The sequence below is a fragment of the Aptenodytes patagonicus genome, chromosome 5, assembly GCF_965638725.1.
Source record: "Aptenodytes patagonicus chromosome 5, bAptPat1.pri.cur, whole genome shotgun sequence".
Lineage (NCBI taxonomy): Eukaryota > Metazoa > Chordata > Aves > Sphenisciformes > Spheniscidae > Aptenodytes > Aptenodytes patagonicus.
The window spans coordinates 1,841,987-1,857,470 of record NC_134953.1 but is presented as its reverse complement, the minus strand read 5'-3'; the positions used below and the strand labels follow the sequence as shown (position 1 = coordinate 1,857,470).

General features: G+C 45.8%; 1 protein-coding gene across 2 annotated transcripts in view; it reads right to left on the bottom strand.

The window, feature by feature from the left end:
- BMPR1A (bone morphogenetic protein receptor type 1A) overlaps positions 1-13,163 on the bottom strand; it is an 84,558-nt gene extending 71,395 nt beyond the window's left edge. Inside the window, exon 1 of one of the 2 annotated variants that reach the window (XM_076338305.1) lies at positions 13,079-13,163. The gene's annotated coding sequence lies outside the window, so the exon portion shown is untranslated. Of the gene's footprint in view, positions 1-12,211; positions 12,255-13,078 lie in introns of those variants that run through there. The other variant, XM_076338306.1, reaches the window with a different exon arrangement.
- Between the last annotated feature and the right edge of the window lie 2,321 nt (positions 13,164-15,484).

Here is a 15,484-nt window from a genome sequence, read left to right as displayed (position 1 = left end):
TCAAATGTATTTCCCCATTCATAGCTATGAGCCAGCTTCATGTAATACATAGAATACATGTAATACATTTCACTTGCTAGATGCTACGTCACTTTACACTCCTTTTGACTGACTCTGTAAAACTCCTTGGATTTGGGAAACATACATGTTGTTATATCTGTCCCTGCTACATAAAGATTTTATCATGCTTTCTCTCTGTTCTACTAAAGCCTAGGTTACATGAGGAAAACAGAACAAAAAACTTAGCTGAACTGATCCCTTCTGCCCTGGCAGTGACGCCAAACTAACACCTATGCTATTTCTGGTTCTTATACCTCAAGTGATTCTTTCATCTCAAATTTTCCTCTTCATTCAGAGGAAAAAAAAAAAGTCATCACACATCAAACAAATTGCACTACGAGCAACAGACCTAGAAGGCCTGGTTTCCTACAGATTTATGTTCTATTGTGGTATATATCTTTTCCCAACGTAATTGCCCCAGCTCTCTCCCTATATCCTGTATGATTTCACTCTCTCTGTCCTTTGCAATACATCCATTTCCCCACTCACACACGTATTCCTCTAACCACAGTTCTCTCTCCCTTTCCCTCCCACGTCCTCTGGTGCCAAACAACACGTCTCACTGGCCGGACAGTATGTGCATATTGACTTCCCCCTTATCAGGCATAACAAGTTTACTGAACACTTCTGATCATAACATCCTTCACCTCTGGGGACATTAACACAGCTCAAGACCTTTCAAACTGAAACAGCGCAACATCCACTCCATAATCTTACCAAACATCTAATCTTCAAGCCTGCTGATACATGCAGCTTGTCTTTGAAGTTTTAGGAATTAGGAATTTTCCAAAATCCAAAACTTTACATGCTACATGAGAAAGAAACACTTAACAAAACTACAAAACAAAGGACACAACTGCAAAAGGAGAAGAGCAAAGAGGAATGTGGGGATGGGAAAGTAAAGCTTCTGCTCAACCCATTTTTGCTTTGGGGAGGGGAGATATACTCAATAGACACTAAGAAGTTACACAGGATCGCTATTATTCAAGCTAACGAAAAAAAGTGTTCCAAAACAGGTAACACTCCCAAATGGCAGCCTTACCCACAAGCACACTACACTACAACTAAGCTGCGTCTGGAAGGGGTACTCTTGTTCTGTACGCCAACACTGGCACTTGGTCTGCCCCCACAACCACAGCTAGACTGGCAAGAAGTGATACCTATTAAAAAAAAACCCAAACAAACCAAAACACACAAAAAAAGGGTAATCGGCTTTCAGCCAGTTTAAATTCCTACAGCATCAGAAGAGTGCCAGCCAGTGCTGCTGTAAAGGAAAAGGCAAGGACGCACAAGGGTGGCATTAACAGGGAGTAGAACTGGCCCTTCAAGTGTACCCAGCTGCTAGGCTTGCTTATCTGTAGCACAGAACTGCCCTCTTCATCTGCTAGTTTGTTATTCATCTAGCAGATTTTCATTGCAGACATCAATGGAAGTCTATCTGGCTGTACTGCTCCAGTCCTTAGGAAACTATATTATCAGTCTTTCCACACTAAGCAAAATAAAGTACCTGAACAGAAAATGTTCAAGATAAGGTAGACACTAAAAACATATTGCCGTCAAACATGAAGTAACATCATTAAACCAAACCCAACAAATGTGTCAGTGAAGGCAGTTAGATGCCACTGCAATATAAAAAAAAGCTGTAGGCGTTACAGACACTACTGAATGTAACAGCAGAGGAGCTGACGTGCCTGGGTGCATGTGGGTGTGATAAAAGGCATAAGAATTAGCCTACTGCACTGTAGCAGATGTCTAGCCGAGCATGTTCTTTGTGACACTACCTGCTATCAGACCAGTCGGGGAAGAAGGAAGAACAGTCCTCCCTTGCTCCATCCAGAAGTTGGATGTGTAGTTCCTGACCTACAACTGGACACAAGTGACCGTGCTATTGCCATCAATGGACACATACTTCAACAAATCTGTGTGATTGCAAACCTGCACAATACTTTCATCCCCAGCCACATATTCTGGCAGCGAGTCTTCAACTAAAGTATTCACTGCGAGGAGGGAAAGAAACACCACATTCTACTGTGCTTGTAACCTGCCATTTCCTTATACCGTGGCGAAAAAAAAAATAGTGGTGAAAAATTATTCCCTACCAGTTTCTTAATTTAATTTAAGGTTTGATAGATTACCATCACCATTTCCCTCTCCACTGTTTCTCTTTCCCTGACTCAAGAAGCCCAAGTCTATTTAGTACTGCATCCCATTTGTACTGCTGGGGAAAGAAAAAAGACAACCCAAACCAAAAAAAATTACCTTCTAGTTCTAATGGGATTGTTGAAATTGTGTTACCAGAACTACATAACATGCATGTCCATATATAATAAATGTGTACAGCTGCATAATCACATTTTTTAAAAAAAAAAAACTTATAATTACTCTATAGAATGCTGCTTCAAAATTGGCTTAAACTTATTTAAGACTGTGCTGATTGTAAGAAGGGAAGTGCTGTCCCTCTTCTCTCCTTAGTCCTCATATGGTCTTACGATGAGCTGGAACTACTGAAAACCCAGGGGTTTTTTATAGGGTTAGTTTTCAGCCAGATTAGCAAACAAATCCAACCTTCCACCTGGCCACAATTACACAAATACAGAAGTGACAGTGGAAACACACAGCCAAAGGGAAGAAAGAGAGAGGGAAGAAAAAAAGTTTTAAATACCATAAGCAGCTAGGTGCAATCTAACGTTGGAGCTTCACAGCAAAGAGCTGTTTAGAAAACTACCCAAGACCTCCCCAAGTGTTAATACCTAATTTAGAGCCTATTACTGTTTTTCCTCTGTCCGAATTAAATTACATTGCACTTACTGTACTTCATCTGATATTTTATCATCCAGGCATTCAGTACTGCTACAGCCAGTTTACAACACCTGTATCAGCTCCAAGTTTCACCACCTCACCATCCACTCCCCCTTCCACACTGTTTCCAAACACACAGAACAGAACAGGCCCTGTCACTTTGCTTCCAGCGAGGCTGTTAGCACCTCTCTGCCACAGGGGTACCTGCCCATTTCTTCCTGGGAGCCGAGAACTGGCCAGAGCCTTCCAGATGCATCTCACCAGTGCTGAGCTGAAGGGCATCATCACCTCCCTCAACCTGCCCACAACATTCTCCCTACCACAGCCCAGGAGGCTGCTGGGCGCGTTTGCTGGCTCATGTTCAACTTGTTGTCCAGCGTGACCCCCAGGTCCTTTTCTGCAAAGCTGCTTTCCTGGCAGGCAGTCCCCAGTCTGTACCAGTACATGGGGTTCTTCCTCACCAGGTGCAGGGCTTTGCACCTCCCTTTGTTGAGCTTCATAAGGCTCCTCCCTGCTCACTTCTCCAGTCCATCCGGGTCCCTCTGAGTGGCTGCACAACCACCTGGCCTATCAAACACTCCTCCCAGTTCTATAAAGCCTACAAACTTGCTGAGGGTGTGCTCTGTCCCATCATCCAGGTCATTTATGAAGATGCCGCGCTGTACTGGAACCCAGCATCGACCCCTGGGGCACACTGCTAGTGACTGGTCTCCAGCTGGACTTCATGCCACTGATCACAACTCTTTGAACCTGGTAGCTCACCCAGTTTTCAATCTATCTCACCATCCATTTGTCTAGTCTGTACTTCCATCAGTTTGTTGATGAGGATGTTACAAGAGACACTGTCAAAAGCCTTATGGAAGTCAAGATAAACCAATATCCACTGCTCTCCACTCATTCACTGAGCCAGTCATTTCATCGCACAAAGCTATCAGACACCCACCAACATCACCCGTGCTGGCCTGCTGCTAATACTGACCCATAAGGTCTCAGCTGACTCCTCATCCACCCACAAGGCAGAGCTCCACGAATTCCCACAGCGCTCTCACAAGAAAACCCCACAACACCCTGCACCCCTCACCATCCCAGCCTGTCCTTCCTGGAGAGCCCATGACCAGTCCTCGCAGTGCTCCAGCCATGTCAGCTGTCCCACCACATCTCTGGTCTCAACAAGACTGCAGCCACGCGACTGCATGCAGACCTCTGATTTCTCCTGTTTGTGCCCAGTCTTTTCCACAACGTATGGCAAACAGTCAAATCCAAATAAATATTCAACTTAGTCTGTGTGGAGGGAAATTGCATATTGGCTACACTTTAATAGCCTGAAACCTCACTTCACACTATGACAAAGTCACAGATGCTGGAGGGAAAAATCAAAAGTGACAACGGAACGATAACTACTTGCGCAAAGGAAACATATAGATAGATATGGGAAGAGGTGCTATGCAGTTATATACAGAGAAAGGAGATACACAGTTCTGTCCCTCTTACTCCCTGGTGAGAAACCCTGTCAGAGGAGGGCTCTGGTGAAGGACGAGTCCTCTGCCCACCTTGCCCTCCCCGCTGCACTCCAGGGCTCAAACCCAGCAAGCCTTTCTCACCGCATGGCCGCTCCTCTGCCCGCACTCCCTGTTACCTGAGCCCACCCGTTACCCTGCCCCAAGCCCCGTGCCTGCTCTTTCAAATCCTCAGGAGACCCTACCATCTGTATTTGCAGCACACCCACAGCTTCCCTTCTCATTGAAAGTAACCTGAAGGAGAATTATTTTACCTTCAGTTGTTCCAAGTACACATAGCAAAAAAAATATCTTCCTGTAAACAGTTACTTCTTCCAAAAACAGATACACTTTGAAAACGATATTCAACGTTTCTGAAAACCATGACATTTACCTTACATAACCTCAAACTTTAACATTTTGGCTAAAATTCTTTGAAGCAAGAGTCACCTTAGTTGTTATCTTTTTACAGAGCAAAAGTCATCATATTACCACTACTAAATCATTACGCTAACTAAATCACCGTTTACATCAGCACTCAAACCAACCCCTGCTCAAAGACGTGCTCTAACATACGTAAATCTCAGTACCAACAGGTAACTCCGATGAACACCAACATCATCAAAACAGTACAAAGAAAAAAGAACACAAAGGAAAATGTAAAATTACACATTTTTATAACTTGCTTAATAGCTTACAGAGAGCTTTTCTAAGTAAAATGGTTTAACGTTTTAAGATACTGTATAAAAACATGCTGTGGATATATACTTAGACATATTTAATGTGCATTACAGTCTCAACTTGCTCCTGGTTATTGGGATGTAGGAAGAAGCTTCCACAGAGCGGTGTAATTCCACAGTTGTCTGCTGCAGACTGTCTTGTGCTTTCCTCTGGAGCAATACCGCTTCATCTGTAACATTCTTTTCTCACTAGTGCACCCTCATTTAATTTATTTTTATTTGGTTATTTTTCCTGTAACCAACCTCACCTCTGAAATTAAGTCAGCAGAAATTAAAAGATACTCATTAAGAACTACCAAGAAAAAAAAATCACAGAATTTCATTGCAGCGAACAACCGTACACGCTACAGATGCTTAAGGACAAATAAGGAAATTCTTACATCAGCTCACAAGCTCTTCCCTCCACCTCTATTCTCTCCCCTGCCCCAGGTTCCTAAGACCAAAAGTATTACAGAGAGACCTAAATATTATACAACAGCATTTGAAACTTTGAGAAAAAGTTGACTAATGCCATTTCTGCAGCAGAACCTCTGACTAAGGAATGCACAGCTGCCGAGCAGATGTATAATTTCAGCATTTAGATTCCATTATTTCAAGGGTGATTTTTTTTTTACTAGATGTTTTCAGATTTTCTATTTCCATCTGTTTTTTGACCTCCTTCAGTTTAGTCCCCTCCTTTCTGTTTTAGTTCATTATGCCAAAATAATTTTCTAAATTAGAAACATCTCTACATTTAAAAACTTGTGAATTTGAAGAGAAGTGGGGGAGTAAAGCAGGGCTGGGGTGGAACAAAAACAGACAGTTCAAGAGAGGCTTGGGTTTGAATAAAAACTGTCCTGTCTGGGTCGGGTTTTATTTCGCAGTTCCTGGTTTAACCCAAATTGGCGAGTCTCTAACTGCATTCCTTCCATGAAATTTTAACAGCAGGAAACTGAAGAATATCAGCTATATGGGAATGTTCCTACACTTCACCAGAGCCCTCCACCCTAACTTCTGAGTAAGACAATGTTCCAGGTTTTGATTCTTTCTTTTTAGAGTTGTATTAAATTAATTATAGTTGTAAGCATGAAAAAAAAAAAATTAACTCACCATGTACCAAAAGAGCTTTACAAAACATATAGAATTAGCGTCAACCAGTGTCAGCAGTAGTCAACTTATATCAATTCAGTAAGGAATCAATTAATGCAAAAGTATATTAAAAAAAATTTAAATGGAATTAGCATTGTTCAAAAAAATTTCAGTTCATATAACCAAAGTAGAAGACTAGGCCATACCATACTGTCTGTCTGAAACTTCAGTCCACACCATGGGTTTTAAAGAAGAATTATCACTAATAGGATCACTGGTTCAGCTCAGCAAATGTGACAGATTGTCTGCAAAACCTATCAAATTTTTATTTTAATTTTAAGCTCACAATAATAATTTGCCTGGGTGAGGAAGGGCACAATCTTCAATCCTAACGAATGGCATACACTTCAGAATACTCCTACAGAAAATCTTCTATAGGGTATTTTCACAAAATAAGATTAAACAGTTGTGAACCAGGAAATATAGAAGATAAAATTAGAAAAATACATCAATACATAAAAACAAAAGAGCACTTTTTCATTCTGTGAGATTTATTGTTTGCTTTGTCTCTGAGAGGCATTCAAAACAAGTTTTAAAAAATACTTTAAAGCAATACAAATAAAATCCCTAATAAAACTTCCCGTATCCTCTATCATCAGGGACACTTCCGCTTAACACTCAGTGCCACTACTGAATTTTTGATTATTGCTAAAATCCCGTCAATTATCTGAAGGGAAGATAGTCCCTGTTTTGGGTGTTGAGTCTAAGAAGGATGGCTGCACCTCATTAGCTGGCAGTGCCTTCCTGTGCCCTGTCCCAATCCTGTCTGGTAATTAACTCTCAGTCGTCCAGAGCAGCGTCTGACAACTGCAAGGCTTGTCCCTCGGACACCACAGAGAAGGGTACAGGAGGGTTTCTAAAACCTTCTCCAAGGCATTCCGTAAAAGACTAACTCCTCTCCCATGAAGAAGGACATGCAGCAAGGAGGAGCACGTTTTACACGGCCTTCTGGTTTTCTCATTCACTTCCAGTCACTGAGCTTCACTCTGTCTTCCAATAAGCCACTCTTGTTCTCATACTACTCTCTATAGGGGAGAGCATAGGGGACAACGGGATGATACGGTATTTCCTATTTCCAGCATCCCTTCTTCCTGCTGAACAACTCCTCACAACTTATCTGTTCATGCTTCCTTTTCAAACCCTCTATACCCCTGCACAACATGGGACAGTGCCTATGCCTCCGCATCACCACCGCACTGTGAATTTCCAACTGAACAAAGAATAGGAAAAAGAATGATTAATTTAGAAAATTGTATTTGAGCTTATTCACCACTTCTATAGCCCTGAAATTCTGACTCTGAACACGTAATGTACTCATTTGCACAACAAATCTTTCATGAGCAGAATATTAATTCTCCGCAGAAGCGAGATCTCTGATGACATCAGTCCTCCAGAAGTCATTTGGGCTCTGCTCACTGATTCCCAGTCAAGTTCGGGATCAGGCTCTCACAGAGGAAGTGTGAAGGCCTATGAACATTTTTAGGTTTTTTTCAAATCAAGAAAAAGTTGTTAATAATTAACACTATAAAGACAAGACTTGAAGAAAAGCAAATTTAGACCATTTCAACAGCTGCAGCAGTGAAAAGGAAATCGCTTCCATGAACCAGGTCTGAATCCTCGTACGTATCTTCTGAGACTTTCTTTGATATTTCTCTGACTTATCCCTGCTGCATCTGCTTGTATTTTTATCAGCCAAAACACAGCAAGATTGACAGTTTTCTCTTTAAGATGGTGAACTGAGGGAATACAGACACAAAGAATTGCTAGTTGCTTCCACGTTTTATGCTAATAAAGTTGACTGAAGCCATCACGTAAAGCAATTATCTGAGGAGACACTCTGAGGAGAAAATTTAAGTGATTTCAAGTTTTTGTAAAAAACATTGCTGCTGTTATAACATATGATGCCAATTAAGCTTCAGTACTGCAGAGCTGAGTTAGTAATACTGATTTCTTCCCCTTTTAACGCACAGCCAACTCATCACATACTTAAACCTACTATATTTTCCTCTCTATTTGGGGGAAAAAAAATGAGCATCAGAGCATTTAGCCACATGCTGCAGGTATGCACCCTATGAACTACTACTTCATAGATTTTGTCTTCTCAGAACCTTTTAAAACATTTAAGTAAAGTTCATACCCTTCATGCTACTCAGCACATTTCCAGCCCCCCAACGAACACAACCACCAGTGGATTCGGTACAGGTAGCAGACTCGGCTGATGACTCGCAGGAAGAGCTCCTTTACGCCAATCGCTCTCACTAACAATAGATCTCACTGCAGAAATTCTGAGGTGGTAACACACTGGACCTTAAATAAGGCACTGCTGTTGCTTCTTCTTTCATCGTGCATATACAATCTATGACTATTGTCACAATCACAAACTAGAGTTTATTTTCCTATTTTAATACTTATTTTGAATTTTATTAACTAGACCATCATAAAACAGTAAACCTAACTGAAATGTACAGAGTTCAAATGAAACGGGAAGGCAACTACAAGACACCCATAGAAAAATGGCAAGAAATAAAAATATCTGGATTATAAATCTGAAACAGAATGACCATATTTTTCATACCATTTATGTGCAGCTGAAACAACGGGGTCATCACCAGAAGCTCATGCATCTTATCACTACCACAACATGAATGAAGTTCTCTATCTTCTCAATATATCAAATATACAACGACCTAAAATGCTTCAGTGTCATAAACCTACTACAACAAATTTCAAAATATATATTGAAGCTATATTGAAAAGTAGTAGAATAATTGCTTCGTTTTGCTTTGGGGGGAGAGTGGGTATAAAATACACCTAATATTCTCTATAAACCCACCTGGTGAGGTGCTGGGAAGCCAATTCACAACAAAGACCATTCTGGCAAGTTGGCAGCTTGTCCCCGAGTTGACTGCCTGGTCAGTGGTGGGCCAGCTATTTGTCTGTATCAAACTGAACCTCTTGAGGATTACATACCTAGAGTACAGAGTACTGAGCAGATGTTTCTGGACTGAATCCCTCACAAAATCGCTATTCCATATATCTTCTCAATAAGAGCATTCAGAATGCTAAAATGATGTTTTCTGTACAATGAAGACAAATGAGGTGACTATTTCAGCTTTTTGTCCAATTTCAAGGATCACCTATTCCAGTCTCCGTATTATTTTTAAAGGACACAATATAGCAGGTTAAATTTTACGTTTGTTTTCAGTTTTAAACATTTTTCAGAATAAGTAAAACTACTTTATGTCCGAGAATATCAAACCCTCAACAGACTTCACAGCAACTTTTAAGGGATTGCAAGAAACCTGTGCAGAAAGAAATTCCTTGCTTTCCCTTTAAAGCACTAACCGTCGTGGCTTTCCCTTTAAAGCACTAACCATCGTGGAAGGCACAGAAGACATCATTGCGACTGGGGACTATCAGCACGAGTGTGGTGAGGCGACAGCAGAGGGTTCTGCAGATCTTGTCCAAGAAAGGAAAAAGTGGAACCACTAAATCAGCAGCAGCGAAAGGAAAAGTTTGCTGTCAGGCCACCAAGCACATGCACTCTGTACCCGCCCCCCCAAGTCCTGCATTTTGGGAATATTAACAAGTGAAACAAGGCTCTAAATACTCCATCTGCGCCCACGTACAAGAACTCTGACATGATATGCCTTTGAATTACTGAGTTGCTTCTGTCATTTATTTACAGATGACTGTAAGGTAAGTGAAGAACATCCCAGGCACTGAAGATATGTCCTCTTTTTACTGAGGAACCAAGAAACACCAGACACTTTCCCAGATAGCCAGATATAAAGGACAGATCTTCAACTGATCCTTGACATAAGCAACGGAGAAACGTACACATTTGTCACACATTCCCTGGCACGTACTGTCTGGTCTCAATTCATCCATCTCCGCTTTTCAGCAATTTACCAAAGAAGTTACTGCAGCTCCACGTGCCAGACCTTTACCTGCTCTTGGAAAGAGATACTGTCCTCATCACAAAAGTTACCAGCCACAACGATGAACAAAAAAGAAAAGGAGGGGTGGTTTTTTTTTTTTCTCTGGCTTGTTTGCTTTTAAGGGCTTTGGAGAAGGCAAGTTTGTTTCTCTTGGAAAGCCTGGCTATACCAAAATTAGTGCAAGCACTAATATCTGTTCTTTGATCCCTTCTGTGAAGGGGATGTACTCGGATCCTCCTATCTACATGTCTGTGCCCCACTATGCCTTGGAAAGCTGTAGAGTTCTTAGTTACACTGACTGACGCACAATTTAAGAGAGATTCCATTAAAATATCACTATTTTCAAAACACTTCTTTCTTTTAAAATATGAATATAGCCTGCACTGATTTCTCATTATAAAAATGTAATTTAGTGAATATTTAGCAAGTCCTTCCCTACTTTTTTTTTTTTTTTAATATTACATAGCCACAGAATCTGTATACTGCTTCTTGGAGAACAAATAAAACATTATCATTGATCCTAATTTTAAAACGAAGAAAAAAATAATAAGATAATAAATTTTTTAAAAACCAATTTATCCATCAATTGCTTGCCTTTCAGGACTCTGGGAAGTAGACAAAACTATCTATTGCTTCTTCAAAATCCTTTTCTCTTTGCACAATGCAATACTCCATGACATTTCATACAACAGTAATGCTCATCTATGGCAAACGCATGTCCATTTTGAAAGAAGTCAGCAGACGTTGTTTACTGCACATCTGAACAAGCACCATATTCAATCCCGAACGTGATCAAAATTTTGTTAGCCCTGACTTGAAGTAGTTCAATAAATATACCAACTACCATAAAGAATAAAGTTAATTACTTTGGTTACATCACTTACGCTTTAGATTCTCGATTCCTGAATGCTGGTATCCAGAAAAAGCACATATATCATTTACACACTCTATCATATTCAGTATTTTTAATTCTCATAACAACGCACACAATTGTCACTGCAAGGATCTTGCAGAGCAGTGTCAACTACATTAGGATTTGGGTCCCATACACTGACTTTAAGAAACTCTACACGCTAGCTACATACTGTTTCAGTAAACACGTACTTCATCAGTGAATTCCAAGTAACATGCTATTTCAGGCTTGCAGTTTACCAACAGCTTTCTTCTCTAATTTGAACAGGGGCTGGACCAGATAACATCCAGAGGTCCCTTTCAAACCTAAATTACTTCACAATTAAAAAAAAGAAAAGATTCAGATCCAGCCACATACATTCATTGTCCCTGGAAGAGAGCAGCCATACTAAGGGACATACTAAGGACTGGCAGCTGAACCTTGCAGCTGTGCGAGATCATCCTCCACAAAATTTCAGATCAGAACACAAAGCCTACCAGGTTGTGTGTCTCTATGTAAATACACATAAAATACACACACGCGCTCACATAACAAACGAAACATGGTGAATAACCTACGAAAAAGTTACAAAAGGAACAAAAGTACAAGAACAAAGGACAAATACACCGCCAGCAAGAATTTTATCCAAACTGCTGCAAATGCCAGAACATGGGGTATTTCTGGCTATGGACTTGATAAAGAATCTGCATATAAATTGCTCTCATGTAACTTTTTTATTCCAGGACTAGGTTCCACTACAAGTCAGGCAACTTTTTCAATCCAGCAGTCTTCCTCATCTGCAAAAGAAGCTTCTCTATTCCTACAGATAACAGGCCTCAACAATCCCTAGGACACTAACTCGATAAAAGAACTCAGAAATAATTACCTGTCCACAGAGAACAAAAAAATGTAAATTAGAACCTCAATCAATTTACACTGGGAAGGATCATCACACAACCTACGACACAAAGTGACAGGCGACTGCTGAATGGAAATACCACAGCTTGCTTACTACCATTCCCTGCTGCTGAATTCACTCTTAATTTTACAAAGGAAAATCAGAGGGTGGTTGATTGAAGGGTGGTGAAGAGCCATTCATGTTTTTAAACCCTCTTCAATAGACTTCGTAATCAGTTATGAAAACATCGTACTTACTCGGCACTCAACAGTACAATCTTTTACTACTAAGGTACGTGCGATGATTTGGGCTTATTTTTTCTTCCGAGTTCTTCTTCCACATCGCTTAAACGGCAACAGATTCGGAAAGCCGGCGCACAGCTTTGTTTAAAGCTCGCACAAAAGGCAGACGAAGCACCTTACCCCTCGCACCCGTCCCGCGACGGGCGCTGCCGCTCGCTCCGGCCGGGGCTGCTCGGCACCGAGCCCGGGGTTACAACACCGGGCGCGGGCGCGGACACGGGGGGGGGGGGAGGGAGCGCACGGCGAGAGAAGGCAACGCGGGCCGCTGCGAGGCGGCCCGGCCCCGCAGCGCCGTGCCGCCGGCCCCCCTGCCCACGCAGGAAACCGCCGGCCCCGAGGCGCCCCTGCGCCGGCGCGGCGCCCACCCAACCTCCCGCGGGCCGCGGCCCGACCCCCGCCGGCGGCCCCGGAGCGGGTCGGGCCGGGCCGGGGAGCGGCGGGGCAGCGCCCCCAGCGCCGCGGCGGGGCGCGGCGGCGCGGGGAGCCGCGGCGGGCGCTCCCCGGCCCCCGGAGGAGAAAGGCCGGGGCGGGAGAGCGGCTGCCAGACGGGAAAGCCGCAGCGGGCGTCCGCGCTCGACGGCGCTGCCCGGGGCCGGGCCGCAGAGAGCGAGCCCGGAGGCGGGAGGGGGGCGCAGACCCCGCCGGCGGAAGGGACGCCCGGCGGCGGGGAGAGACCGCGCCGAGGAGCGCCCCGCGCCCCCCGGCCGGGCGAGGGAGGGCTGCGGCGGCGCGGCGCTGCCCGGGGCGCCCCGACGCTCCCCAGCCCCACGCCCGCCCGGGGCCGGCGCGGCCCGGCCCGGCCCGGCCCGGCCCCGCACTCACCGGCGGTGGGGGCTCCTCATCCTCCGCGGCGGGAGGGAAGGCGAAGGGGGAGGGGGCCCGCTCCCCGCCGCGCTCCGCAGGCCGTTCCCGGGGCCCCGACGGCTCCGGTGAGGGGGGGGGGGGGGGGGGGGGCGAAGGCGGGTGCGCGTCGGGCGGGGGAGGGCGAGGGCGGGACGGCGCGGCCCGGGCTCGGCGCAGGCTCCGTCCCGGCAGGCGCTCCCGGCGCGGCCCGTCCCTGCGGCGCGCGGGCGGGGCGGGGCGGGAAGGAGCCGGATTCCAATCGCTGCAGCCGACGGCTCCGGCCGCGCGCGCGGCGGGGGTTGAGGCGGGGCGGGAGCGCGCGCGCGCGGCAGCAGCAGCAGCAGCAGCAGCAACGGCCGCCGGCGGGCGTCCTCGCGCGGCGCCCCTCGCCCCGCGGCGCGCGGCGGCCCCTCGGGGGTGCCGGGCGCGCGCCCCCCCTCACACCCCCCCACCCCCGCGGCGGGGAGCGCGCGGCGGCCGTCGGCGCAGGGGCGGCCGTCCCCTCAGAGCGGGCGGGGGCCGCGCCCCGGGCCCCCCGGCGGCGCCCGCCTCCTCCGCCCTTCCATCAACGCGCGCCGTGGGCGGGAGGGCTGGCGGGGCACCCCGGGAAAAAGTTGGCCGGGAGGAACTGGCCGGGCCTGCTTTTCCTCCCCCGTGGACCCTCCTCGGGCGGGAGCGCAGGCCGCAGCCAGCCGCCGCCTGAGCGAGCTTGTCGCTAGGCTCCCTGCCCGTCTCGGGCGCCCGCCCGCCGCCCCCAGCCCCGGGACCGAGGCGTTATCTTACCCGGCCGCCGAGAAGGGCTTTCCCGGTGAAGGGGGTGCGGGAGCTCCTCTAGGAAAGGCCGGGGAGGTGCGAGGGCAAAAAGCGGCCAAGTGGGTGTCACGGAGGCGCTGCTGGCCGCGAAGAGGGATTGAGACGCGAGAAGGAGCGAAGGCTGGATATGGCTGCCGGGCCGGGAAGCTCCATCCAGATGCTGGTGGGGCTGGCGCCGTGGAAAATGGACAAGCTGCCAGGATTCACAGAGTAGGTGGGGTGGAGGATTACCGTAGCAGCTTCGATGTGAATTAAAAGGGGGCCTGTGCGTGAGCTGGGGTGGGCAACGAGCAGGCAGTGGTGGCAGCAGCGCGGGGGAGAATGAGGGCCTCAAACGGGCCTTTCAGCTTTGTGGAAAAAATAGTTCTGAAGGGGTTGACGTTGCAGTGCCGTATGAGGGACAGAGTTCCATTGCAAAGGACAGAATTGTTTGCTTTTTTCCGTTTCCTGGATCTCTAAATAAATAAGCCCAGTTAGTTAGATTGGAATACATTACAACTTCTGCAGTGAGCTGCTTTGCTCGCTGATAAGGTTGCTGAAGGCCATGATTTACATTGCATTTCCAAGCTCCTCGTCATTAGGACGAATTAGCAAAGTAATAATTTGTCTGTCTGTCTTCAAGTGATGTCTCCCAGCAGCAGCACAGAAGGAGCTTTAATGACAGTATGTCATATGACACGGAGACCGCACGGTTCCCACCTGGGCTGCTTTTTTTAATCCTTCGCTCAACAGAGTGGCAGCGGTTGTGTTGGTGTGGCCTTCCCTTTCACTTGTCCCGTCACTTGGTTATTCTGCGTCAAGAACTTTGTACACAAAGCCAACTATAGGGGGAAAGGAAGATCATATGGCTCATGCAAACCTACTCAGTTTCCCTTTGCTGCAGACCAAAACGCCCTTTAGGCCTTCAGGACACAGCAGCAATTGCTGGTGTCAAGATGCCTGCCCAGATAAACTGTTTCTAGAGAGTAACCAACTGGGAAGCAATCTCACTTATCGGTGCCAAATAGCCACATGTGCCTGTATCGTGGGAGACACGGGCTTGCTTATTTTGTTGACCTCTCCACAGTCTAGCTCCATTTTGCGTGCTGGTATCAGATAGGACTTGTAAATGTTGTCTACTCCGCTCCAGAGCTGTCACCTCTGAATGTAAGATGAGAGCACTGGCTCTGCAGTATCGTCCACATGCGTTATACCCACGGATCGTTAGGCGAGTGCTTAGCTTGCATACTCTCCTATACAGCAAAACAAAAGAGGAAGTGTAATTTCAAACCTATCAACTTCACAGACTCCTTTAAAATGTAGGCAGTTAAAGGCACGCCTAGTAAGTGTAGGTGGCCAGATACTATGGTGATAGACATTAAAAAATGAAGGTCTTGTCTTACTAGACTTTTAGAAATTTTTTTCCGATGACCATCATCCAGAAAAATCTGTCAGTGTCCAAAACAAAGACAGCCTGCAAGAAAGACAAAATCACAGCTTTCATGCCAAGCAATACAGAACTTGTATGCTTATGTTTATAATTTCAAAGGAAAATATGAGTCTGCTGTTCTTCCACTCTGTCTACTATCAGAT